Source organism: Puma concolor, chromosome A2 (assembly GCF_028749965.1).
Source record: "Puma concolor isolate L17-30 chromosome A2, mPumCon1.1.hap2, whole genome shotgun sequence".
Classification (NCBI taxonomy): Eukaryota; Metazoa; Chordata; class Mammalia; order Carnivora; family Felidae; genus Puma; species Puma concolor.
This window is the reverse complement of record NC_141668.1, coordinates 141,086,133-141,111,352: the sequence shown is the minus strand read 5'-3', so window position 1 is coordinate 141,111,352 and position 25,220 is coordinate 141,086,133. Positions and strand designations below refer to the sequence as shown.

Below are 25,220 nucleotides of genomic sequence, written 5' to 3'. Positions count from 1 at the left end.
GTTTTATTATTATTAAAGATTCTTTGCCCCACCCCAAATAGCACATTATAGTGGAATATATACAATCACAATGATAATAATACCAAACATTGATTGAGCCTTTACTATGGATGAGGCAGTTCTAAGAGTATTATGTGTATTAGTTTATTCTATATGACTCTTTCACATTGTTCTATTATTATCCACAGTTATCAATCAGGAAACCGGACCTCAGAAAAGTTAAAAACTTGTCCATGCTCACATAGTGAGTAAATGGTGGAGGCAAGAATTAAGTCCAGGTAGTCTGGAAACTGCTACAATGTATAGTGGTAAAGTTTCCGGGCAGAAATCAGCAGACCTGGGGTCAAGCCCCAGGCTCGTCACTTGCAAGTTGAACTTGTGAGTTCAATCATTAAGTGCATCTCTCTGCACTGCAGCTTTGTCATCTCTAAAATGAACATAATTGTTCCCTATGTATCTACAAGATATGACAAGGAGTAAATTGCAATAGTTTGCAGCACTTGATTAGCTCTCACGGGTGGGGATTATTCTTGTTAATCTTCCGTAATGTTTGTAGAAGGGTTTTATAAACTCTAGAAGAGCTATTTAAATGTAGAGAAGCTGCTACTGCTGATCACACTAATTCCCAAAGGGACATGATCACGGCAAGAAATTGAGAAATGAATCCAGGCTGGTCTTCTTACCACTTGGGTGTCTGGGTGCTTTGTCTTCTCTGTAATGTAACATTTGGGGAGATTACTTCACTGCTCAATTCAATAACAAGGATGTTGAAAACTAAGTGTCCTGAGATCATTTCACTTACGCCATGACCTCTGCCTGCTAAAAAGAAAATTGCTGAAGACTTCCTTATTTTATGCCAAAAGTCCATGATGTAAAAGGTCTTTCTATAGGAAAGTGTTTTATTAATCCCTACATCCAGGGTGATCTTTTCATAATCCAAATCTGAGTGGACCATCCCCTTGATCATTACCCTTCAATGTGTTCATTGCTCTGGAAATAGAATCCCAAATCTTAATCTGCATGCCCAGCATGGTGGTCTTCCTGTCTCCTTCTTCAGCCACAGCACACTCATTTCTGCTCTCACCACGATGGTCTTTTAAATCCCTTTCCCCATAGTGCTCTTGCAACCGCTGTTCTCTCTGCCCAGCACTTCTTGCCCCAGCCTCTCCTTCTCCTAGTTAACTTAGATCTTGTGTCTCTTCCTCAGAAAAGCCTCCCTGGCCTTCCTGATGATGTCAACTCCCCCGTTACAAGCTTTTGTTGGACCCTATAGCTCTCCTCCACCATTCTCAATGTAACTGTATATTTTTCAATATGATTACCTAACTTAGGACTCTCTCCTCCAGTAGAAGGGATGTTCCAATAAACGTATCAAAGGGTCAAGCCCTTTGTGCTCAATAAATATGTGTCTGTTGCACAAATGAACAGGAATATTCTGCCATCTTCACTGATTTCTCCATTCTCATTTGAAAAACAAATAATTACAGCCAAGCTCCCCTGCTTTTCATCCTCTTGAATATATGACTTGCTTCCTGGAAATGGCAGAATTTGGAAAGGTAAAGAAAAACACAGAAAGCCTTCCAAGATTTTCCAAATAGAATAATACAGAAAAAGCAAAAGAAAAGTGATATTTTTCTCCCTTTGTATAGACACAGTAGAGAAGAAACAAAGTAAAATGATTAAAGAGAAGGTAAGCATATTAAATTATAGTGACTTCCAAGAAGCTGTCAATCAAAACTTCTTTTTGAGAAGAAACTAGAATAATGGGAGCAATAAACATAATGGGATTGTGAGTTTTGACGAGAAAATGTAAGAGAAGGAATCAACCCTTCATTTTCTTTCACGGTTTTAATTTGATTTAACATTCTGTCATAGTTGGCATGTTTTAGAAGAATGTCTTTCGGGAGTTTGTTTATGTTTCCCATGTTTCCTAGGCTGTGTGGCACGCTAGTGTGGAGTGGGGATTTGGAGTCAGATCCACGTGTATTCTGCCTGCCTCTGCCATCCACTACTTAAGTGACTCCAGGTAAGTTACTTCTCCCTCCGGAACTCACTTTCTTTGTCCATTAAATGGGAATAAAAAGTACCCATTTATGCGGTTACTCGGAGGAGCCAGTGAGATGAAGTAACAAAGTCTTGGCACACTGCTTGGCACATAGAAGGCACTTAATAAGTATTAGCTATCAGTATTATTATTGGCACTTCATGGTTATCTTTCAATATTCTAACCTAGAGATCTTGGTTTGCAGGTAACTTCATGTAAGTCACATGCTAGGTCACAGTGTGAAAGCCCAGGTGTAGATTCATGGCCTTTTTATTTATTTATTTATTTTGAGAGAGAGAGAGAGAGAGAGAGAGAGAGAGAGAGAAAAGAGAGAATGCGTGCATGCAAGCAGGGAAGGGGCAGATAGAGAGGAAGAGAGAGAATCCCAAGCTGGCTCCGTGCTGTCAGCGCAGAGCCCAGTGCGGGGCCAATCTCACCAACTGTGAGAAAATGACCGAAGCCAAAACTAAGAGTTGGGCGCTGAACTGACTAAGCCACTCAGGCACCCCTAATTCATGGTCTTCTTAACAATACTGTGAGCTTACTCTTTCAGAGCAGGATCCATGGTTTATGCCTGTAGAGAATAAACCAATTAAATTACCTTATCCTGAATCTGGGAGTCTCTCTTTCTCTCTCCTTCTTCTGAATGCCTAAGAGGGTCTTCTCCTCTGGCTTACTGCATACTGAAAGGAGGATTTTAGAAGAGAACCTTGGGTTTACTCAAAGCAGTATAGGTGATTCACTTGAGGACTCACATATATGTATGCATGGGATTACTTACGAATAGAGGGTATTGTTATTACCCTGTCAAATCTAAGATTAAGGAAAATGCTTTTGTCAGAATATCCAAAGGATTGGGTTGGAGAACAACTAAAAAATCATTCCATCTACTATTCCCAAACCTGTCTCATTATTAGAATCGCCTGGAAACCTCTAGCTCTCCAGGCTGATCCAAACTACTAAATGCGATTTCAACAAAGTTGGAGCAGACAATCTGATGGTCTATACCTCTCCCTGGAGGACTGTGGTGATTGTTTACGGTTGAGAATTACTAACCTGGAACAGAGCTGGCAAATGGGTATGACCCCATTGCCCACAGTGGGGACTGGGGTAGCTACTCGAGTGCTGGAATAAGAAATATTTTGTCAGTATTTCTGGGTCCAGTGAGAAAGTGTGCTGTGATCAGTCAACAATATTTCATATGGTCTCGGGTTAGGAAAATGGTGGCTCCTGTGCTTTGTACTTAACAGCACTGATCTGATTCAAAACTCTCATTTTCATAATGTGGAAAGAGAATCAGAGAAAGAAACTGGGTTACACTACCAGTTCGCTTCAGCTATTTACAAACCCTCCCCAACATCAATGGCTTAAAAAAACAATCCTGTATTTGCTCATAATTTTGTGAGTTAACTGGACGGATTTTCTAGTCTGGCGTAATGGAGGCTGGATAATCTAGAATAATCTCACTCACATTTCTTGCACTTGGAAGACTTGTTAATCTGGTGGTACATCATTCACAATCTGGCTATAGGCTTAAATACAACATCATCCAGCTGGCTAGTCTGAACTTGCTCACATATGGCAGCATGGATCTCAGCAGCAAGACAGAGCAAGGCCCAATGTGCAAACACTTTTAAAGGCACTGCTTGCATTGTATTTGTTAGGGTCTCATTGACTGATCACGTCACTTAGCCAAACATCGCTTTAGGGGATTGAGAATTAAAGGACATCTCCTGATGGGATGGGATACAAAGTCACACTGCAAATGAGTTTGCACACAGACATGAGAATTCTTTTGATCATTTGGCTATCTCCAACACCTGCCTAAAATCACATGCTTGATTTATAGAAGAGCTAGGACTAGAACTCAAGGTGCCCAATTCCCAGATCAAAGTTTTTGCCTAAATTGAAACTAAAAGAAGTATTAGGCATATATAGCCTCTCTATGATATTTGGCCCTCAAAAGTAGGGCAGGCTTGGCAGAACTGGGGTTATGGCCAGATAGACTGTAGGGTATAGGACTTGTCATCACACAGATAGCCTGAAGGAAAATCTCCAATAGGTTATAACAGACTTAGGTTTATGTGAACCAAGGTCATATCCAATGACACCCAGCTTCATGAGAGGGGTGTGGCAAATGGAGATTCCTACATAGTGGCTGCTTGGGAGCCATAGAGTGATAACATCATGATTCTAGGTGGTCCCAAAACCTGCCATCAGGATAGGGTCAACCTGGAAGGCAAGAGGGTGGATACTGAGGGCTATGTAAGTCGTTGACTTCTAGGGTAAGTTCCTCCAAGTTTTCCAAGGTTTAACTCTAAGACAGGCCATTCATTTGGACCAAAACGTGAACGGCGTATCCTGGAGTAGTATTGGGCAATATGGTGGCCCTGGTTTCCTATTCCAATCAGGGAACTGTGGTGCAATCAGGAAAACAAAGTATTTTCCTAGTCAGATAAACCAAGTGAAATCTCTCACAACAATACTTCAAGCAGTTTGGATACAACAGGATATTCATAGGTTTGGAAGGTAATAAAAATGCTAAGAGCTATCATTTATCATCACCTATGTGCTAGACAAACACTCACAGAATGCCAGTAGTTTTTTCAAAACCTATTCTCTAGATGAGAAGAATAAGGCTCAGAGAAGTCATGTGATCTATTTGCCTAAGGTAACATACTAAGTAGTTAGCAAAGGCCAAGTCAGTGGCCACTTGGACACAGCCTACAAAAAAACCAGCATAGGCATCTGCTAATTTGCCTCTCTAACCAAGGTTTGTTTGAAGCCAAATCCTGAGTTCTTTTCTTCTACAGCATCTTTCCTCACCTCAAATACACTTTAATGTAGCTTTCTGCGCCTGAACTGGATCATCACCAAGACCATCAGTGATCCCCTCTTTCAGGTATGGTCAACCATTTTCTCCTCAAATGGAAAAATGACTAGCTTGAAAATATATTACTTCGGCTCCCATTGAGGAAGATAAAATAGCAGAATATTTTATTAAAGTCGTGAGTCTAAAAAGAGAAACTAAAAAAAAAAAACCTCTAAATATCATTTTTGCCCAGTTACTTGGAAATAAGGCAATTATCACATGATTACTCAGGCTGGTAATGAAATTAAGATAAAGTTTCATCAAAATAGCATATGCAATTTTACAGCCGCAACAGAATTGGTGTAAATATGAGCAGATGTGTCTGAATTTCTCAGATTTATAAATACAGAAACATTGTTCCCATTTGGGGTAAAAATCATTCTTTACTCTGGATATGGGAACAGTATAGCTCAGGGCCTTGATGCTGGCAGAGATGGTGGGGAGTCATAGCCAAGAGGCCTCCTTGTTCTCTGCAACTTCCAACGGCAGATGTTCTTACCTGGGAGAATGTCTGTATTTCTGGCAACAACAATATACATTGGGGAGCTGAGATAACATGGTGAACTATGTATCAAACCAGAGGGATTTTCCACATAATACACTCCTTTTTCTCTTTCAGGAAAGGAAGCAAAGCCATGCTAACGATGTCTTGAGTTTAAACTACAAGCAAGTCTGGGGCTCGAAGTGTATTATACATCAAAGGTAGCTTAGTCAACGCGAAAGGACTTTACCCGGAAGTATGTGTGCCTTTTCCCCCTGGAACTTGCCTTCTTGCAAAAGAGTTAGCAGCTGAGCCATTAGTAAGTAACTTCTATTATTCCTTAACAAGGTTTAAGGAGAAAGGAAGGCAAGAAAAAAAAAAAAAAAGAAGAAGAAGAAGAAGAGAGAGCGAGACGAGAGAGAGAGAGCGCTCCCAGCTTCTGATATAAAGACTCCTGAGGGGAGGCATCAGGAAGAATCTGGGTCTGCTTTGAAAGCCTAAAGACGTAGGGGTCAAGAACACCGGCTCAGAACAGCCTGGGTTGTGTCACTTAACTTCTCCATGCCTTCTTTTCTCATCTCTAAGACGGTATTTTGTGCGTCTGGCAGCCAATGTGCATCGGAGAAACACAAGCCACTATTATGCTGGTGACCTGGGGAAAGGAAGGGTAAAAGGTGGAAGTCCTCACCACTGTACGTTTCTTGCCGGCTGTAGGTGTTCCATCCTCCCCGTCTGGAGCCTCCTTCAACTCCCTCTTGAACAAGACTTTGGCAGAAGACCAGAGCAGCTGAGTCATCTTCAAGGAGGAGTTTTTATCACCACAGCCACTAAGCACTTCTCCAGTGGAAAAATACCCGGTGCTTCCAAGCAGCAGTCCTGAGCAGAGGGGTGGGAGTGTGGGGGCTTGAGTGACTGATGCGGCTTCCTTCTTGTCCCCAAGTCCCAAATAAGCAAGTCCCTTTCCCTCTGCCATGCCTGAAGTTAAGGGGGGCGAGAGTGCGGGGCAAATCAGTGTCTGCTTGGACACAGGCTACAGAAAACTAACATAGGCACCAGCTAATTGGCCTCTCTAAGAACCATTCTTCAACAGCCAGGCTTTCCATCCAGGCCTTTGCTCACCCCCGCGAGGAAATGCTGTTCGGGGGAGAACACATTTTGGTGAAAATACAAGCTCAGATGGGCCATCAAGAAGAAGCCCTCGTTCTTCCAACTCACCCTCATAAATATCGGAAGCCCCAGAGCTCCAGCTCTGGTTTTCTTTTTTCTTTTCATTTTTTTAAATGTTTCTTTATTTTTGAGAGAGAGAGAGAGAGAGAGCATGGGCGGAGGGGGGAGAGAGGGATGCACAGAATCCAAAGCAGGTTTCAGGCTCCAAGCCGTCATCACAGAGCCCCACGCGGAGCTCGAACTCACAAACCGTGAGATCATGACCCCAGCAAAGTCGGGCGCCTAACCGACTGAGCCATCTGGGCGCCCCCCTCCAGCTCTGGCTTTCAAGTCGCAAGGTCTTATGTGATCCTCTCCCCTCAATCTCGATTCCTACACAACTGTCGCCTTAAAACCTCCACGTGATTGGTTAACAGGCATTTCAAACTTAACACATTCCTCCACAATCTCCTAACTCCCCATCCCGGCCTCATGGCAACTCTTCTCCTCGCTCTTCTAACTGCAGTTTCCCCCTAGTGGCTCCAGACAGAAACTTTGGGGTCACCCTCAATTCTTTATTTCTCTCATCTCAAGTATATCCTACTGGTTTTACCGTTAAAGTATTTCCAGAATCACATACTTCTTTTAACCTTAAAAAATAAAACTGCCAGTTATTTTACCAGCAAAAAAATGAGCTTACTAGAGAATAACAGAATTGTAATCCAGAGCAGGCCAGCTGCAGCAAAACCACAGTCAAGTGAGTGCCAGGAACAAAAGAGAAAACACCCGGTTTTGCAGAGGAAGGAGGAAGTTGTGAAGCGCTTATAAACAAAAACTCCATTGGAGTAAACTGGGAGTTGGAAGTATGGTGGCTTCTCATTGGCTGAGCTGTGACTGCCTCTCATTGGCTGGGCTGTGACTGCCTCTCATTGGCTGGGCTATTGCTGGGGGAGAAGGAAAGCCTTTCTTCCCCTGCTGGGAGTAGTAAAGTAATAGTTAAAGTAATATCCTGAGTAAGGTTCATTTCTTCCTGCTTGATTTTCAATTAACAGGAAGTGGTTGGGCCTGAGAGCTCCTCCTTCCAGCCTCCCCACTTTATTTTAGTGAGGTCTCCCTTTATTAATTTTTATACTTCTCACTAGTGAACTAAGCCAACTTCTCTCTCATTCGGGTTCTGGAGTAGCCCCCTGTCTGGTCCTCCCTCTAGCTCTCCTGCATTTCTTAATCTATTCTCAACCCAGCAACTAAAGTCCCCCTTTATTTTTTTAAAATTTATTTATTTATTTTTTAATTTATTTATTTATTATTATTATTATTATTATTATTATTATTATTATTTTAATTTACATCCAAGTTAGTTAACATATAGTGTAATAATGATTTCAGGAATACAATTTAGTGATTCATCACTTAGATATAACACCCAGTGCTCATCCCAACAAGTGTCCCTCCTCCAAGGGGCAAAGCCCCTTGCCCGTTTAGCCCATCCCCCACCCAACACCCCTGCAATGACCTTCAGTTCTCTGTATTTAAGAGTCTCTTATGGTTTGTCTCTCTCTCTCTGTTTTTATATTATTTTTGCTTCCCTTCCCTTATGTTCATCTGTTTTGAATCTTAAATTCCATATATGAGTGAAGTCATATGATATTTGTCTTTCTCTGACTGACTTGTTTTGGTCAGCATAATACACTCTAGTTCCATACCCGTTGTTGTAAGTGGCAAAATGTCATTGTTTTTCATCACCAAGTAATATTCCATTGTGTGTATATATGTGTGTGTGTGTGTGTGTGTATGTGTGTGTGTATCCATTCATCAGTTGATGGACATTTGGGCTCTTTCCATACTTTGGTTATTGTCAGTAGTGCTACTATAAACATTGGGGTGCCTGTGCCCCTTCAAAACAGCACTCCTATATCCTTTGGATAAATTCCTAGTAGTGCAATTGCTGGGTCATAGGATGGTTCTCTTTTTAATTTTTTGAGGAACCTCCAGACCGTTTTCCAGAGTGGCTACACCAGTTTGCAAAAGAGATCCTCTTTCTCTGCATCCTCGCCAACATCTGTTGTTGCCTGAGTAGTTAATGTTAGCCATTCTGACAGGTGTGAGGTGGTATCTCATTGTGGTTTTGATTTGTATTTCCCTGATGATGAGTGATGTTGAGCATTTTTTCATGTGTCCGTTAGCCATCTAGATGTCTTCTTTGGAAAAGTGTCTATTCATGTCTTTTGCCCATTTCTTCTCTGGATTATTTGTTTTTTGGGTGTTGATTTTGGTAAGTTCTTTATAGGTTTTGGGTACTAACCCTTTATCTGATATGTCATTTGCAAATATCTTTTCCCATTCCCTCAGTTGCCTTTTAGTTTTGCTGATTGTTTCCTTCACTGTGCAGAAGGTTTTTATCTTGATGAGGTCCCAATAGTTCATTTTTGCTTTTGTTTCCCTTGCCTCCGGAGATATATCAGGTAAGAAGTTGCTGCGGCCAAGATCAAAGAAATTTCTGCCTGTCTTTTCCTCTAGGATTTTGATGACTTCCTGTCTTATGTTTAGGTCTTTCATCCATTTTGAGTTTATTTTTGTGTATGGTGCAAGAAAGTGGTCCAGGTTTATTCTGCATGCCGCTGTCCAGTTTTCCTAACAGCATTTGCTGAAGCGACTGTCTTTATTCCACTGGATATTCTTTCCTGCTTTGTCAAAGATGAGATGGCTGTATGTTTGTGGGTCCATTTCTGGGTTCTCTATGCTGTTCCTTTAATCTATATGTCTGTTTTTGTGCCAGTACCATATTGTCTTGATGATTGCAGCTTTGTAATACAGCTTGAAGTCCAGAAATCGTGATGCCTCCAGCTTCGGTTTTCTTTTTCAGGATTGCTTTGGCTATTCGGGGTCTTTTCTGGTTCCATACAAATTTTAGTATTGTTTGTTCTAGCTCTGTGAAGAATGCTGGTGTTATTTTGATAGGGATTGCATTGAATATATAGATTGCTTTGGGTAGTATCGACATTTTAACAATATTTATTCTTCCAATCCATGAGCATGGAATGTTTTTTTCATTTGTGTGTGTCTTCTTCAGTTCCTTTCATAAGCTTTCTATAGTTTTCAGTGTATAGATTTTCCACCTCTTGGTTAGGTTTATTCCTAGGCATTTTATGGTTTGTGGTGCAATTGTAAGTGGAATCGATCCCTTGATTTCTCTTTCTGCTGCTTCATTATTGGAGTATAGAAATGCAACTGATTAAAGTCATCCTTTAAACGTACATCAGACCATGCCACTCCTGTGTCCCGACGCTCCCATCTCATTTGGAGTAGGAGCCACTATCTTCTTCATAACACTCACAATCGGCCCCTGCCTTACATCTCAGGCATCTTCTATTCTTCTCCTCCACTCACTTCCCTCAGCCACCTTGGCCTGCTTGCTCTACTTGGAATACAACATTGCAGTTTTGATTCTGCTCCAAGACTTTTGTACTTTCTGTTGCTTGTAACTGAAATACTCTGATCTTTTAACTCCTTCAGGTCTTCATTTAAATGACATCTTCAAGCAGACTTCTCAGATCCCTGTATTTCAAATTACAACCTGCACCCACAGAACCCCTTGCCTTCTTTCCCTGCTTCAGTTTTTACCGTAGCACTTACAATCCATCATCTGTCAGGTAAAAGAATTTAATTCCTCATTTGTTTATGGCCTCTCTACTTGTCCACTGGGATTTAAGCTAAAGGAGGGTTGGGTGTTTTGTCTTATTTTGTTTACTGCTACATTCTTGGCACCCAGACCAGTATCTACACATGGTAGGCATAGTAGACATGCAATAATTATTCATTGAATGAATTTTTTAAATCCTATCAAAAGGCCCTACAGAAGGGATGTGCTATTAGCACTGTAAAAGATGATTGAATTCTGATTCCTTGACATCTCGTAAAATCAGAAGGCTCTTGAATGGCCTAACTGTATGTCCCCTTTCCGACTCTTCTCTGTAGAAAAGTTCTCCTAGCCTTGTTATCCAATGGACCAAACACAGTTCGTGTATATCCCAAGTGGTAGGTTTCAGTTTCCTGCCAGCCCATGGAATTACTCAAATAAGCCAACCACACCCTTCCACTGGAACAGGGGTCACCCTAGTCTCTTGGTAATACAACGCCTGCTTCTCACAGTCTCTGATTATTCACTCTGTTCCCAAGTACAAAGTAAAACCCCCATGTGGCCGTGCAGCATGTGGTGTCCTCTTTCCCCAGATTGTGAATATATGTGATTAGCAAATGGCTGTCACCTTCACCTGTCTGCTGTTGGGTGTCATGTGTTTGGTCATTCCCATAGCCCTAGGGTGAAGAGTGGGTGATCAAAACAGGTACATTCCAGGGGTGCCTGGGTGTCTCAGTTGGTTAAGCATCTGACTTTGGCTCAGGTCATGATCTCCTGGTTCATAGGTTTGAGTTCCACGATGGGCTCTGTGCTGACAGCTCAGAGGCTGGATCCTGCTTTGGATTCTCTGTCTCCCTCTTTCTCTGCCCTCTCCCCTGCTCATACTCTCTCTCTCTCTCACTCTCTCTCTCTCAAAAATAAATAAGCTTCAAAAATTTAAAATAATTGTTTTTAAACAGGTACACTCCATAATAAAATAATTTGTCGTACTAACTACCTTTTAGAACAAGCTAAAATGTTCAAAGTTGAAATGAAGATGTGGTATTATATAATGGCTCTGCCCCAAGTTAAGAGACAAATCCATATGACCTCAAATTTATATATCTGTATGGTCTCAAACTATATTTTAATATTGTATGCACCCAGACTTCGTGCCATTGAATGACTATTTTCCTAGCTTTAGATATTTCAAGAAAAAGAGCGACAGGGCCCAGAGTTTCACTCGATAGCTTTGACAAACATAATAAATGTAAGAGTCAGAAATCAATTGTGTAAAGTTAATTGATTCTCGTTTGGCTGTAACACATTTTAATTCAAATGTATCTGCTCAGATTATAACTTCAGTTACTGTGTCTAATAAGTGAGTCATTGTTCTAGATGGTAAGTTAGACCCACTGGAATTAATTGTTAAAATGTAAAAAGCTGGGCAAGTACTCTACTGACCTGTCCAAATTCCTTCTCTGAAATTCTTTTGAAAGCTATAGGCAGTGCACCCTGGTAGTAAAAACAAATTGATACCTCTTCCGAAATTCTTACTTTGCCATTAGAAATTTATAGGAAAGCTTTTGGTCTTTATAGGGCAGCTGTATTACTTATATACTACTGTGTAACAAATTGCCGCCAAACTAAGCAGCCTAGACCAACAAAAATTTATTATCTCACAGGTTCTCTAGGTCAGGGATCTGGGTGTGACTTCACTGGGGGGCTTGGCTCAGAGTTCCTCATAGGTTGCAATCAGGCTGTCAGATGGGCTGCTGTCATCTCAAGACTGGATCCACTTCCAAGTTCACTTCACATCATGATTGGCAGGCTCCAGTCCCTTGTTGGCTGTTGGACTGAGTCCCTTGGTTGGTCTCCAGTCCCTTGTTGGCTGTTGGTCTGAGAGCCTCAGTCCTTTGACATATCTCACAGACCTTTCCATAGGGCGGCTTACAACAAGACTGCCAGCTTTTCCCAGGACAGAGAGAAAACAAGGGTGAACACAACACCGTGTGTGTGTGTGTGTGTGTGTGTGTGTGTGTGTGTGTGTGTGTGTGTGATCTAATACCCTGGAAGGAACAATCTATCACTTTCACCATATTCTATTCCTTAGAATCAAACCATTAGGTCCAGCCCACATTCAAGGGAAGAGAATTACATGAGAATATAAATATTGGGGTGGGGCAGACTATTGGGGTCATTTCAGAGTCTGTCCACCATGGTATATATTGCTCGTATACACTGCACACAGCATTCCAGTACATATGAGGCCATCCTACCTCAAGAACCTACAACTCCCCGAGAGCTGTCTTTGGCCACAGGAGCATGCCTGGCTTACAGGTGGGACAGACCATAGGGCAGGGGAGTTAACACCTCCAGGAACAGGCCTCAATTAGTAAAGGGTAGGAGGGAGTAGGAATAAATATTCCAGGCCCCCGAGGCCACATTGTATCCCCAGTGTCCCTGAGGGCACTGAGCTCTAGTTGCCACAGTGGTAACCTGTTTATGAAAGCATCCGTTGTTAGCTTTCTTCCAGGCCAGCCCTATTTTGAGTCCTCTCTCCTTTACTGGAGTCTCCAGGAATCACCTGTCAAGGTACTTAACTCCAGGGCTTGTCGCATGAACTGCTCCCAAGGGAACTAAGAAAACCGCAGACGGTAAACATTTCCTACACATGACAGCAATACCAGAAGAAATTGCCAAATGCCAAGGAATTACACAGTTGTTTCAGTGGTTCTTTCTTCACTTAACAATTACTTACTGAGCAATTGCCACATGCATACACATACTGCTAATGTCCTGGGCACCCAAAATTTTTAAAAATTTAAAAATTTATTTATTTATTTGTTTGTTTGTTTATTTATTTATTTATTTATTTATTTATTTATTTATTTTAATATGAAATTTATTGTCCAATTGGTTTCCATACAACACCCAGTGCTCATCCCAACAGGTGCCCTCCTCAATACCCATCACCTACTCTCCCCTCCCTCCCACCCCCCATCAACCTTCAGTTTGTTCTCATTTTTTAAGAGTCTCTTTTTTTTTGACATTTTTTTCAATATATGAAGTTTATTGTCAAATTGGTTTCCATACAACACGCAGTGCTCATCCCAAAAGGTGCCCTCCTCAATACCCATCACCCACCCTCCCCTCCCTCCCACCCCCCTTAAAGTTTTTTTTAATGTTTATTTATTTTTGAGATAGAGCTAGAGTGTGAGTGGGGGAGGGGCAGAAAGAGAGAGACACACAGAATCTGAAGCAGGCTTCAGGCTCTGAGATGGCAGCACAGAACCTGATGCGGGGTTCAAACTCACGAACCACAAGATCGTGACCTGAGCTGAAGTCAGATGCTTAACCAACTGAGCCACCCAGGCAACCCCTGGGAACCTAAAATTTTAAAAAGTCATTTTCTTCACTTTAATGGGGTGCTTGAAATAAAGAAAGAATAGAACTCCACACTTATACTTAGCTCTCATGTTAGTTGCAGAGTTGGGAAAGAAATCTACAGGATGTTAATGTCTGTATCTATTCACTATTCTAACTTTGAGGACTATTTATTTATATATTTGGGGTGTGTGTGTGTGTGTGTGTGTGTGTGTGTGTGTGTGTGTATCTTTGCATCACCTCGCACACATTTTGAAAGAAATACATGTCGTGTTTTTGACGATCTCAGCATCCATGTGCATGCTTCCCAGGGTCTAATCCATTCCACCTCTGAAAAGTTGTTGGGAAGGAAGCAGTCTAGGTAACCATTAGGGTCAACATGCCCAGCAGCCTTTCTGCCAAATCTGTCACCATATGGAGAACTGGTCATGGACAGTCATGCAGCCAGGAAACTCTAGGAATGAAGTGAATAAAGGAAATGGATGGATGATCCCTGGCCTTAGCCTAACAGGATGGGTGACACATTCTAGAATGTTCTTCAGTTATTCTGAAGTTAATGTTTATTTATTTTGAGAGAGAGAGAGAGAGAGCGCGAGAGAGTGAACAGGGGAGGGGTAGAGAGAGAAGTCCCAAGCAGGCTCCACGCTATCAGCACAAAGCCCATTGCAGGGCTTGATCTCACCCATCATGAGATCATGACCTGAGACAAAATGAAGAGTCAGACACTTCACTGACTGAGCCACTCAGGCGCCCCAGCAGATTCAGCTTTAGAGTTTCCTGCATCTTCATGGACGATGTCAATGAGGAATTATGGGGTGGGAATCCTCTCAAGTAACATAGCATACTTTGACCTACATTTCAGGGAAAGCAGTTTTCTCAGATACGCAGTCATCTCTGACAATCTCCTGAATAGGGAATTCCTCTAACTTGGAAAACTTCTCCAAAATATCCCACACCTATTGATCAATTCAGAAGGTGCCCGTGACTACTGTGCTTGTAATCTCAAAAGAAAATAATAATAAAACCTCTCGAAAACAACTACAAAATAATTCTAACAGCATGATGTAGTTCAGCAAAATCTCTGCCCATGTTAAGCTAGCTGTTGTGAGGTTTGGGATTTCCACAGTGCCATGAGTACAAGATACCTTGGACAGGTTCTTTGTGGAATGGGGAATGTCTCCTGTCTTACACTTGCTCAACTCAAAATGACTGAAAGGATTTTCCTCGGGGTGTTTTAAAAACACCCCCCTTGAGCTGAGATGGAGAGTGAGACATCCCAATTTGAAAAGAGGGGCTGTTTATAGAAAGTGGCAGACACAATTATTATGGAGTTGCTTTCTCACCTGTACTTGGTGTTAGTATGAAACGATCGCTTGTGTGTGGAGACTCTCAGATGTATTCAGGATTATCCTACCTCCTTCACAAAGCACTTCAGACAAGTAACAAGGACCCCAAAAAGCAAGGAACTATTCGTGGCTGTTGCTGAGAAAAGTGATGGACAATTACTGCAGGAAAAGTATAAACTTTGGATTCGGACATATTTGGATTAGAAATACAATCGGGCTATGTTCACACCTGCATGGCTTTAGCAATTCATTCCAATTTGCTGAGCGTCAGTTCCCTCATCTGTAAAGTGGTAATAATGATACCTCCTTCTCAGGGTTGAGAACTAAATAAAGAATATAGGTAGAGATGCAGGCTATCACCCTTCCGTCCATCAGAGAAGCTGCCCTTCAGACTTTTATACATTTAGAAGTGATTTTTAACTGAACTGGGAAATGCCATCTGGTTTGTGGTCAGTCATATTATAGCAGCCTTGACAAGGATTTAAAATAGTCTGAAGACTGGAGCACCTGGGCAGCTCAGTCGGTCAAGCATCCAGCTCCTGACTTTGGCTCAGGTCACGATCTCATGGTTTGTGAGATCAAGCACTGCATCAGGCTCTCTGGAGACTGCTTGGGATTCTCTGTCTCCCTCTCTCTCTCTCTGCCCCTTCCCTGCTTGCTCACTTGCTCTCTTTCTCAAAAATAAATAAATATTTTAAAAAGAAAAATAAAATAGACTAAAACCTAGTCACTTGACCCAGTGTATCAAGAATGGATTCCAAATGGAAGAGTGGCTTTGAGAAGGAAGAGACTGTTCATGTCATCTTCAAAGTTTTCCAATTTCTGTACAGCAAATCCCAAGAAGTGTGGCTGATTTGGACTTCACTTCCCAAGCCAGTTTTAACTCCTCCAGACTTAAGTGATCATCTGCTACTTTTGCCTCTCTGGCCCCATTCCTCCTTTTTGGTAATGACATCTTGGTTTTATTGTGGGGACTCATTTTCCCCTTAATTTCAGACAGTAGAGTTCAAGTGGGATTTGCTCCAGTTCACTGCCCCTGAGCTAGGAGACAGGAGTATGGCCTGGTCCTTAAGAAACAATTAGTTGGGGGTGCCTGGGTGGCTCAGTTAGTTAAGCGGCCAACTTCGGCTCAGGTCATGATCTCGCGGTCTGTGAGTTCGAGCCCCGTGTGAGGCTCTGTGCTGACAGCTCAGAGCCTGGAGCCTGTTTCAGATTCTGTGTCTCCCTCTCTCTGATCCTCCCCCGTTCATGCTCTCTCTCTGTCTCAAAAACAAATAAACATTTCAAAAAAAAAAAAGGAACAATTAGTTGGGAGACAGTTAAGTAAGAATTTTAGCTCAGTGTGTGCCAGGATTATAATTTTCAGTGAAACTGTGGGGGAAAGGATTCTCTTCCCAGGGGTAACGTGCAAGCTGCTAATGAGGACTCAGATTATTTTTTTTTTAATTTTTTAAAAATGTTTATTTATTTATTTTGAGAGAGAGAGAGAGAGAGAGAGAGAGAGAGAGAGAGAGCAGGGCAGGGGCAGAGAGAGAAGGATAGAGAATCACAAGCAGGCTCCACACTGTCAGCACAGAGACTGGACATGGAGCTCGATCTCACAAACCATGAGATCATGACCTGAGCTGAAATCAAGAGCCAGATGCTTAACCAACTGAGCCACCCATGCACCCGAGCGCTCAGATTCTTGATAATGGAAGTTGATCCACCTTCTTCTGAACCTAATGATTTCCTAGAATTGTAAGGTATGTGAGTCTACAAATTTCCATTTTATTTATTTTTTTTTATCTTATGTTTTGCTTCAGCCTGTTTAGGATGGTTGTCTCTTGCTTAAAACAAAGAAAAATTGTTGTCTAATACCCAGATGATGATGACACTGTATAACATTTATTGAGCACTTATTATGAGCCAGACGTTGCTTGAAGTCCTTAACAAGCTTTCTATTTCATTGACTCTTTTAAAAAATGCAGTGAAGTGGGTACTAATATTAGATCTATTTTACAGGAGAGAGAAGTGAAGTGAGATGTTTTTAAGAAAACTGTCTGGGTCTACACAGCTACTCAGTACTAGAGCCAGAATTTGAGCCCAGTTCTGTCTCATTTCATGACATGCTCTTTATGATTAATAAAACATTCTGACTAATAAAAAGGAGCAGTGGTGCCTGGGTGGCTCAGTGGGTTAAGTGTCCGACTTCAGCTCAGGTCGTGATCTCACGGTTCCTGAGTTCGAGCCCCGTGCCAGGCTCTGTGCTGACAGCTTAGAGCCTGGGGCCTGCTTCCAATTCTGTGTCTCCCTCTCTCTCTGCCCCTCCCTTGCTTGTGCTCTGTCTCTGTCTCTCTCTCAAAGAAATGAATAAATATTTTTAAAAAAATTTTAAAAAGGGTGCCTGGGTGGCTCAGTCCGTGAAGTATCTGACTCTTGGTTTTGGCTCATGCCATGATCAAGCGGTTTATGGGATCTTGCCTCATGTTGGGTTCTGCACTGACAGTGCAACACCGGCTTGGGATTCTCTTTCTCTCTCTGCCCCTCCCCCACTCATGCATGCTCTCTCTCTCAAAATAAATAAACATTAAAAAAAAGCGCAAATGTCTTCACACATAATGGACAAGAAACACTTGTCATTCCATGTGTTTATCCAGGATATAAAGAATCACTTCCAAACCACATTCTTTTTTATTCTAAAAGCAGTTTTTAATTCCAATCATCTGGGTTCTTCACTGAGGATGGTTTTATGGAAAGGACTGTGGCTAGCAGAATTACAACTGTGGCAACTATAGACTTTAGCCAGCATATGAGGACAGAGAAATGATTGTAGTCAAAGGCTGTCCTTGGACTTTACCAATTTCTTGTGTGTGTGAAAAGGGAAAGGGGAGGGGAGTGGAGGTGGAGTATTTATGGGAAAATGTGGGCAGCTTGTTGAATTTTAGTGTTTTAAAAGCATTTGCTTTACATTATTTGCACTAATTAAAATGAAAGGTTCGAGGCTCCTGAGAGTTGACTCATTCCCATCATCCTAATATAGATGAATCGAGTTCCATTTGGTTGACGGTCTGATGGTCTGTACCAAATTTCTCAGTGTTGGCTGACAGCCTTGGAGAGATCTGTTCATTTTTACGTTTCGGTGAGTCATTCCACACACATTGCCGGCATTGGTTCCCTGAGGAGAGTGGGGAGGAGGCAGAAAGTTTTCCAGGCAAAAGTGATGGGCTTGGAAGTTCACTGGGGAACAGGAAGCCATCAGCTTCTATCCAGTATGAATTTGGGGTTTAGGTTTGAAGCCTTTATTCCTGAGCTCAGTATTTATTAGCATGGGCATTGTGCTCTTGGGACAATGATTCAAATCATATTATCTTCAGAGGTGGAGAAAATGGGTTTCTTTTGTTAAAAATTCAGCTGATTGGTCTTAACAAATCACACACACACACACACACACACACACACACACGTGTGTGTGTGTGTGTAGGTGTTTATGTGTGTGCATGTATGTGTATGTATATCCCTTCCCACCCCAAACAGTTTCTTTCGTATATGAAACACAATTTGCCATACTGGAAAAAAGTAAGTGCTGTGGAATCAAACAGCTCTGGGTTTAAATCACAGCTATTCCAAGTATTATCTGGCTTTAGGCCACTTAACGTCTTGGAGGCTCAGTTACCTTCTCTTAAAAATACAGATGATCTTTGGGGCGCCTGGGTGGCTCAGTGGGTTGAGGGTCCAACTCTTGATTTTGGCTGAGGTCATGATCCCAGGATCTTGGGATCAAGCCCCATGTTGGGCTCCATGCTGAGCATGGACCTTGCTTAAATTTCTCTCTCCCTCTGCCCCTCTCCCCTACTCTCTCTCTCTGAAATAAAAAAAAAAGTAAAATAAACTTACTCATAAAAAAACAAAAATAATAAAATGGGGTTGATCTTTACCTCTCATGCACATTTGTGAAAATTAGAAATGGTGTTCTCTTTGTGCCCAATACATAGTAGACACTCAATAAAGCAGTAACTCATGGCATTTAGAATCCGAGAGACTTTAATATTTATTCTTTATTTCTGACTCTATCCTTCAGTAGATTTTGATAGCTTGGATTTGGGCAAGTTATTGGGCCTGTCTCACTCTGTTTCTGGTTCCGTAAAATGTTCTGTAACAATACCATGTACGGTAATTGGGGGATTCAGTGATGCATTGCCGCTAGTAATTATGAGTCCCTTTAGTTCCTTTCACACAATGCACATAAAGCATTTCATACAGTTTCTAACACATAGTAAGAAGTGAATAGAGTAGTTGTTATTATTAGGTTAAATAATAGAAATTGCTATTATTCAACCATTTGGACCTGCAAAAATGGCAATTTCATATGGTTCACCTGGATATTACTGTTCCTAAAGGGTACCTGTAATTGTGGTCAAGGCTCTGTGTTTAGCACTCAGTAGCCCAGATGCTCTTGTTTTGTTTGAGCCGTAGAAACCTGAGATTAATTGCTACCTTTCTTCCCCCAGGACTTTGGGCCGTGATTGATTGAACTTCACAGGAGTCTAATTAATTCACCAGGTTCCCGTGAACTTCTCACGAGCTTAAGAAGCCACGTATCCCTCCCAGTGTTACAGGGGTAGGATAGTAACTCTAGAGAGAGTGGCTACGCTTGTGACCTACTGCCAGGGGATGGATGGATGTTCATGCTCCTCCAGTGCAACAAACACTCAAATTCCTGAATCTCAAGAATTCTCAGATTTTTCCCTGCACTGAGAAAATGCATGCTACAGTGCTTCGATTCCTCTACCTTGCAGTGAATTCTCCTTGGTCGAATATGATCTTAATGATCTCCACGGGAAAAATAGTGATGATGTCAGAGGACATGATGGCTTGAACTAGGGTGATGGAGCTTTGGCAGTCAGGGACAATTGTGGAGTGTATGATATATTTAGTAGGTGGCGCCAGTTTGGCCACGATTATTGAATTATTTGGATATGGGGATAGGATATGAAATAGAAGAGCAAACTCATATGGGCATTGGGAGGATGGTGGTGCCACTTCTTTAGGTGGGGGGGACCAAGAGTATGGAGGAAATCAAAAGAGTTCTATTTTGGCTGTGCTAAATGTGAGGTGCTTGCATATTAGTATCTGAGTGGAAATGTTAGGAAAGCAGTTGAAGATACAATGTGGAGAGTTCAAGGCATAAGTTGGGGCAGGGGATTTATTGAACATCACACTGTGTTCCCCATTATGCTACATTTTGGTAGTGGTAGAAACAAAGACACATAGTTAGAGAAAACATTGATAAACAGAGAAATAACAGGAAAAGAGAAACAAGAGACTGAGCATCTGAGAGCAAAAGAGATAATGGAGAACAAAAAAGAACTGAGTGTCAAACACCTCTTGATTTGAGTTTGTAGAACGTGCAAGGCAGCGGGCTGGGTACTCTTACATTCAATAGCTTGTGTAATGCTCACGGCAACCTCTGTTTCCCCTGAGAAAAGTGACACTCGTGGAGTTTAAGTAACCTACCTAAGCATCACAGCTCGTCCAGGGCAGAGCCGAGACTCCGAACAATCGACCTGTCTCAATTCAAGCCTGTGCTCAGAATGAATAAGATGTTTATTCCTCCTTGTCAGTAAAATAATACAATTTGTTAGCAATGAACAAGGAACAAAGCTTAAGAAAAACACAGGTTCGAGGCACCCGGGTGGCTCAGTCAGTTGAGCGCCTGACTCTTCATTCTAGCTCAGGTCATGATCTCGCAGTTTTGTGGGTTCAAGCCTTGCGTCAGGCTCTGGGCATGCGTGGAGACTGCTTGGGATCATCCATCTCCTCTGTCTCTACCCCTCCCTGCTTTCTCTCTTTCAAAATAAATAAATACACTTAAAAAAAAAAAAAAAAAGAAAGAAAGAAAGCAAAGCACAGGTTTTTCCTGGCCTGCAAGATGCCAGTCTGTAAAGCCTCATCCACTGGAATTCATGCCCTTTGAGTCTGCAGATTAGACACATCATTTGGAGGCAGTAGGGGAAAAAAGAAGTAAAAAGAAGATAACAATTCAAAATAGAGTCACTTGTTTAGAGTAGGGAGCAGAGATTTTGTTTTTATTACCACATGCCATCTCCATTTTCTATATAACTTCTCTCTGCTTGGGTTGCTCTAAACACACCTTGCCCTTCCACTGGGAATTTTCTGACCGGCTTATGGATTAAAATTGTCCTTCCATCCATTCTAGGCAGTCATTTATAGCTTATTATATTTAGTTGTTCCATAGTCTCAGCACATTGGTACCTTTTGTACTGACTTTTTAGTGGTATTTCTCCGGGAATTCATTGGTTTCCTTAACTGGAATGTCCAAGGGACGAACCTCTTTCAGGCACAGATGGATTCAGAAATTTAAATACTATTGTCAGGGACTCTGTCTCTCTCCCCAGCTCTAGGCTACACACCAATCACTTGGCTTCTTTTTCAGACAGGTTTTGTATCTGTGATGATGAGACTGTGTCTGCTTCCGCACTCCAGTCTTCTTTATAGTTTAGGATGATGAAGGGAATAGAGATTCTGTCTCTCTGTCCATCTGTCCATGTTGCCTCTCATAAAAGGTTTTCCTGATTGCACCACATGTCATCTCTGCAGCCAATCACACAGGAAGATGACTGGCTATAAGGGATGATGACAAGGTGTAAGGGAGGCAAGCCCCTGGGATTTACAGTTCAACGGGTACCATATGGGACGGAGGAGGGCAGTTTCCCAACATAAAAACAATAGACACGCATTTCAGTGCTTAGATTGGATGGAGACCATTGTTGCTATTAGCTTTGCTGCTATTTTATGCCTGTCTGGGGCAGTGTCCAAAGCCATACAATAAATCCGAGATTAGCAGCAGGTCCCTGGTTTGATTATTGACAGAGGAAGGGTCTTATTTGCTTTCTTTTTTGAGAGCATTGCCTCAACCCTGAGCTCCAAGTAGCTCTGTGATCAGTTTCTGAGATCTTATCAGAGGAATGACAAATCAACTTGGAAAGCAGACCTATTGAAATGTCTGAACAGATTCAATCCTCTCTCCGACCTAACAATTCAACTTTCTCTTTAAGTCCAAGGCCAGTTGTGTGGAGAAGCCATTCCTTTTCTTCTTGAGTATAGGAAGGCCAATCTGGTTTATTATATCTTCAGGATTCAGTGCTCACATAATAATGGCTTTTTGATGGTCCTTTTGTGAGTTTCCTATAAGATGAACCAGCAAAACGGGTAGTTAATTTGGGGCAGAGTCACACAGCTGTCAAGAACTCCCGAACTGCAGTTCTCAGAATTGGCCTGAAGGTATGTTTTGTTTGGTATGCACAGTGTTGTAATGATTTGATTTGGTTTCCATTATTTTAAAAACAGGTGGTTTCACCTTAAAAAAATACTGGTTTCTACTTTAGTGGAAAAGGTGGCAACACTGGGCACGCATTCCCACATTCAGTAGTTGGTGGGAGCTGAATCGTAGCTGCCTCTCTAGTTGGGTCTTCCAGCAGTCAGGAATGCATTCTGCTGCAAGTAATAAAGGTTTAACCCATAGGCACATGTATTGCTTGCTTAACAAGGAATCTGAGAAAAGGCTTGTTTAGGCTTCATCTAAGAGCTCAACGACAGTATTTTTCTATCTTTTGCTGCCATCCTCAGTGTAGTAACATTGTTCCTTCTTCCTTATCCTATCAGTCTGAAGGGAAAGAGGCCATTCAAGGGAGTGGTCCTTGCCTGTTTATCTCTTTCTTAAGGAAGGGAAAAATTTCCCAGAAGCCTCCTAGACGTCTTTCCCTGGACCTCATTGGCCAGAGCTGGGTCACACAGTCACGTCTATCTGCTAACAAAGATATCCGGATTCCCATGATTTGTTTGCACCAATCCTGATTCATCCCCCAGGGTTGAGAACGTTATGACCTGAACAAAGTCAGGGTTCTGTTAGCAAGGAGAGAGGGTGTCAGGAGTGACCTCGGTGGGCAATCACCAGGTACCGCCCTGGAGGCTGTGGTCTCCCTCTTACCACAGCTGTCTTCACTTCCTGTGGTCTTACCCTGCCAACTTCACTCCTTTAATTTTATGTGAATGGCCTTTGTAGGTGTTTGCATTTGTGGCGCCAGGTACAGAAAACAACCTTTGTCGTTTCTTCTCATTCTCATTTGATTCTGGCAAAACAAGATGCCTGGTCCATTAAATTAGAAGAAACTTGATCCTAAGCTGCAATTGCCCACAACTAGCTGTGTGACAAGGGACATTGTGAATACTTTCTGAGATTTCCTTACATACAAAACGAGGGTGCTTTATTTAAGTGTTAAAATTCCCAGATCTTATATTAGTACCTGGTATCTAGTAGTTATTTAAGAAATACTTTGCCTTTTCTAACTCTTAAGAGCTTTGAAAATATGTGAAAAAAGGGGCGCCTGGGTGGCTTAGTCGGTTGAGTGTCTGACTTCGGCTCAGGTCATGATCTCGCAGTTCATGAGTTCAAGCCCTGCATTGGGCTCTGTGCTGACAGCTCAGAGCCTGGAGCCCGCTCCAGATTCTATGTCTCCCTCTCTCTGCCCCTTCCCCACTCATGCTCTGTCTCTCAAAAATGAATAAACGTCAAAAAAATTTCTTTAAAGAAAATATGTGAAAAAAGAACATCTTTCTTATCCTAGAATATTACTTTGGGGTGATGGTGTTACTTTTTCTATATAGAAGTATTCTGGTCTACATATAATACCTCCCCATTTAAGAAGCATGTGAGATAGAGGGAATCACAAATTATTTTGGAAGATTTTTGTTTGTTTGTTTGTTTTTAAAACAAACTTAGAGACAAAGAGATATTTTAGAATATAAAAGCTGTCAGTGAGAAAGGTGATATAATTAGAATAAAAACCTTTTTAGGTCTCCAATAAATTTATTTGCTCTTATAACAGAATTAAATCTCTGAAATCTTATTTGGTGGCAATCAGTTGTTTAACATGAACACTTAAAAGTGGTTTCTTTAGTTATATCAAATATATTTGGTTATATGTTATTCCTAGAACCACATTTCTCTCCCTTTATTATTTTAAGATCTGACTGTTTAATTTTTTTTTCCTATTCACATGGTGTAACCAATACTAACTTCTAGTGAGCAGTGAGTGCTTACTGTATGCCACACTCAATGCACAGTATGCAATAGGTACACCATAAATAGCTCTTAAGGCCAGGCAAATGAATTCAAAGCAAGTAGAAGAATGTGGTCTTGGCCCTTCAACCCTGACCTAAATAAACACATAAGCGGTGTGGCACACGTACTGAAAGATACCAGGGCACAAAAATCAGATTGCCCTGGATTTGAATCTCCATTCTACCATATTTGCTAATCATATGTCTGCAGGCCAATCGCTTCACTTTTTTAATAGAAGAAGAATTCCCACCCCTCCAGGTTGCCTAGAAATTAAAACAAACCATGAATGTTAAGTCCTTACTTCAGTGCCTCGCACGAGGTGAGGGCTCAATTGGTATTAGCAGCTCTTAGTAACCTGTCAACTACTGTTCAGCAGTGCTGCGTAACAAACTGTCCCACAACTCAGTGGCTCACAATAATAAGCATTTCTTTTTCTTGCCTGTGGGCCTGAGGACCAGCTGGAATGGTTCTCATGTTGTGGGCTGACTGGGTCTGGCTCCCTCGAGGCTATGAGTTGGGTTCGGTTCTGCTCATCATGTTTGGATCAGTGCCCGCCCAGGGACGTTCCTCTTGTGAAGGAGTGCAGGAGAGCAAGCCAACGCATGCTAACATATGAGAAGACTTGGTTTACTTCATGTCCACATTGCATGGCCAGGTCCCAAGTCAGTGGGGCGGGCACGTGTTCCACTCAAAGTAAATGTTTGCCGAAAATAATTGGCGTCTATCACGTTTTGTAACTTTGGCATCCCAGTAAATCAGCCTGTTCTCTAAGTGTCATCTAACTCTGAACTGCATACCTTTTGCTTCGCCAGGGCATCAGTACCCCTACATTACATGTAGGTGGTCTGTGCCTTTTTCCCACGTGTTCATGGAATTTGGTTGCTTTGCATTAAGTCATACCAAGGCAATAGTAATTTGTGTTTCCCATGATACTTTGAAGCTAACTCTCTTGCAGGATCAAATATCATGGGACTTTTATGTACTTTTCATGCTCTGTCTCCACTTCAGCAATGTTGATGTGTTTCCTGGGAAACACAGTGTCATTATGGGATGATTGCATTAGTGAGCTGAACTACCTAATTGGTCTGGTATTAACCCCACAGTTCTAATAAGTCACTCAGAGGATTATACAATTTTAGGTACAGCACTCTGTGGCTCAGTGATGTTTGGAATTACTTTGCTGCAGGCTTTAATATGCTTTTGT

General features: G+C 41.8%; 1 long non-coding RNA gene across 8 annotated transcripts in view; it reads right to left on the bottom strand.

The window, feature by feature from the left end:
* Positions 1-25,220, bottom strand: part of LOC147583567 (uncharacterized) — a 322,172-nt gene that overhangs the window by 104,426 nt on the left and 192,526 nt on the right. Inside the window, exon 1 of one of the 8 annotated variants that reach the window (XR_015248339.1) lies at positions 2,646-2,728. The exons of the other annotated variants lie outside the window; for them this stretch is intronic. This is a non-coding gene — a long non-coding RNA (uncharacterized LOC147583567). Of the gene's footprint in view, positions 1-2,645; positions 2,729-25,220 lie in introns of those variants that run through there. 8 annotated transcript variants of the gene reach the window in all.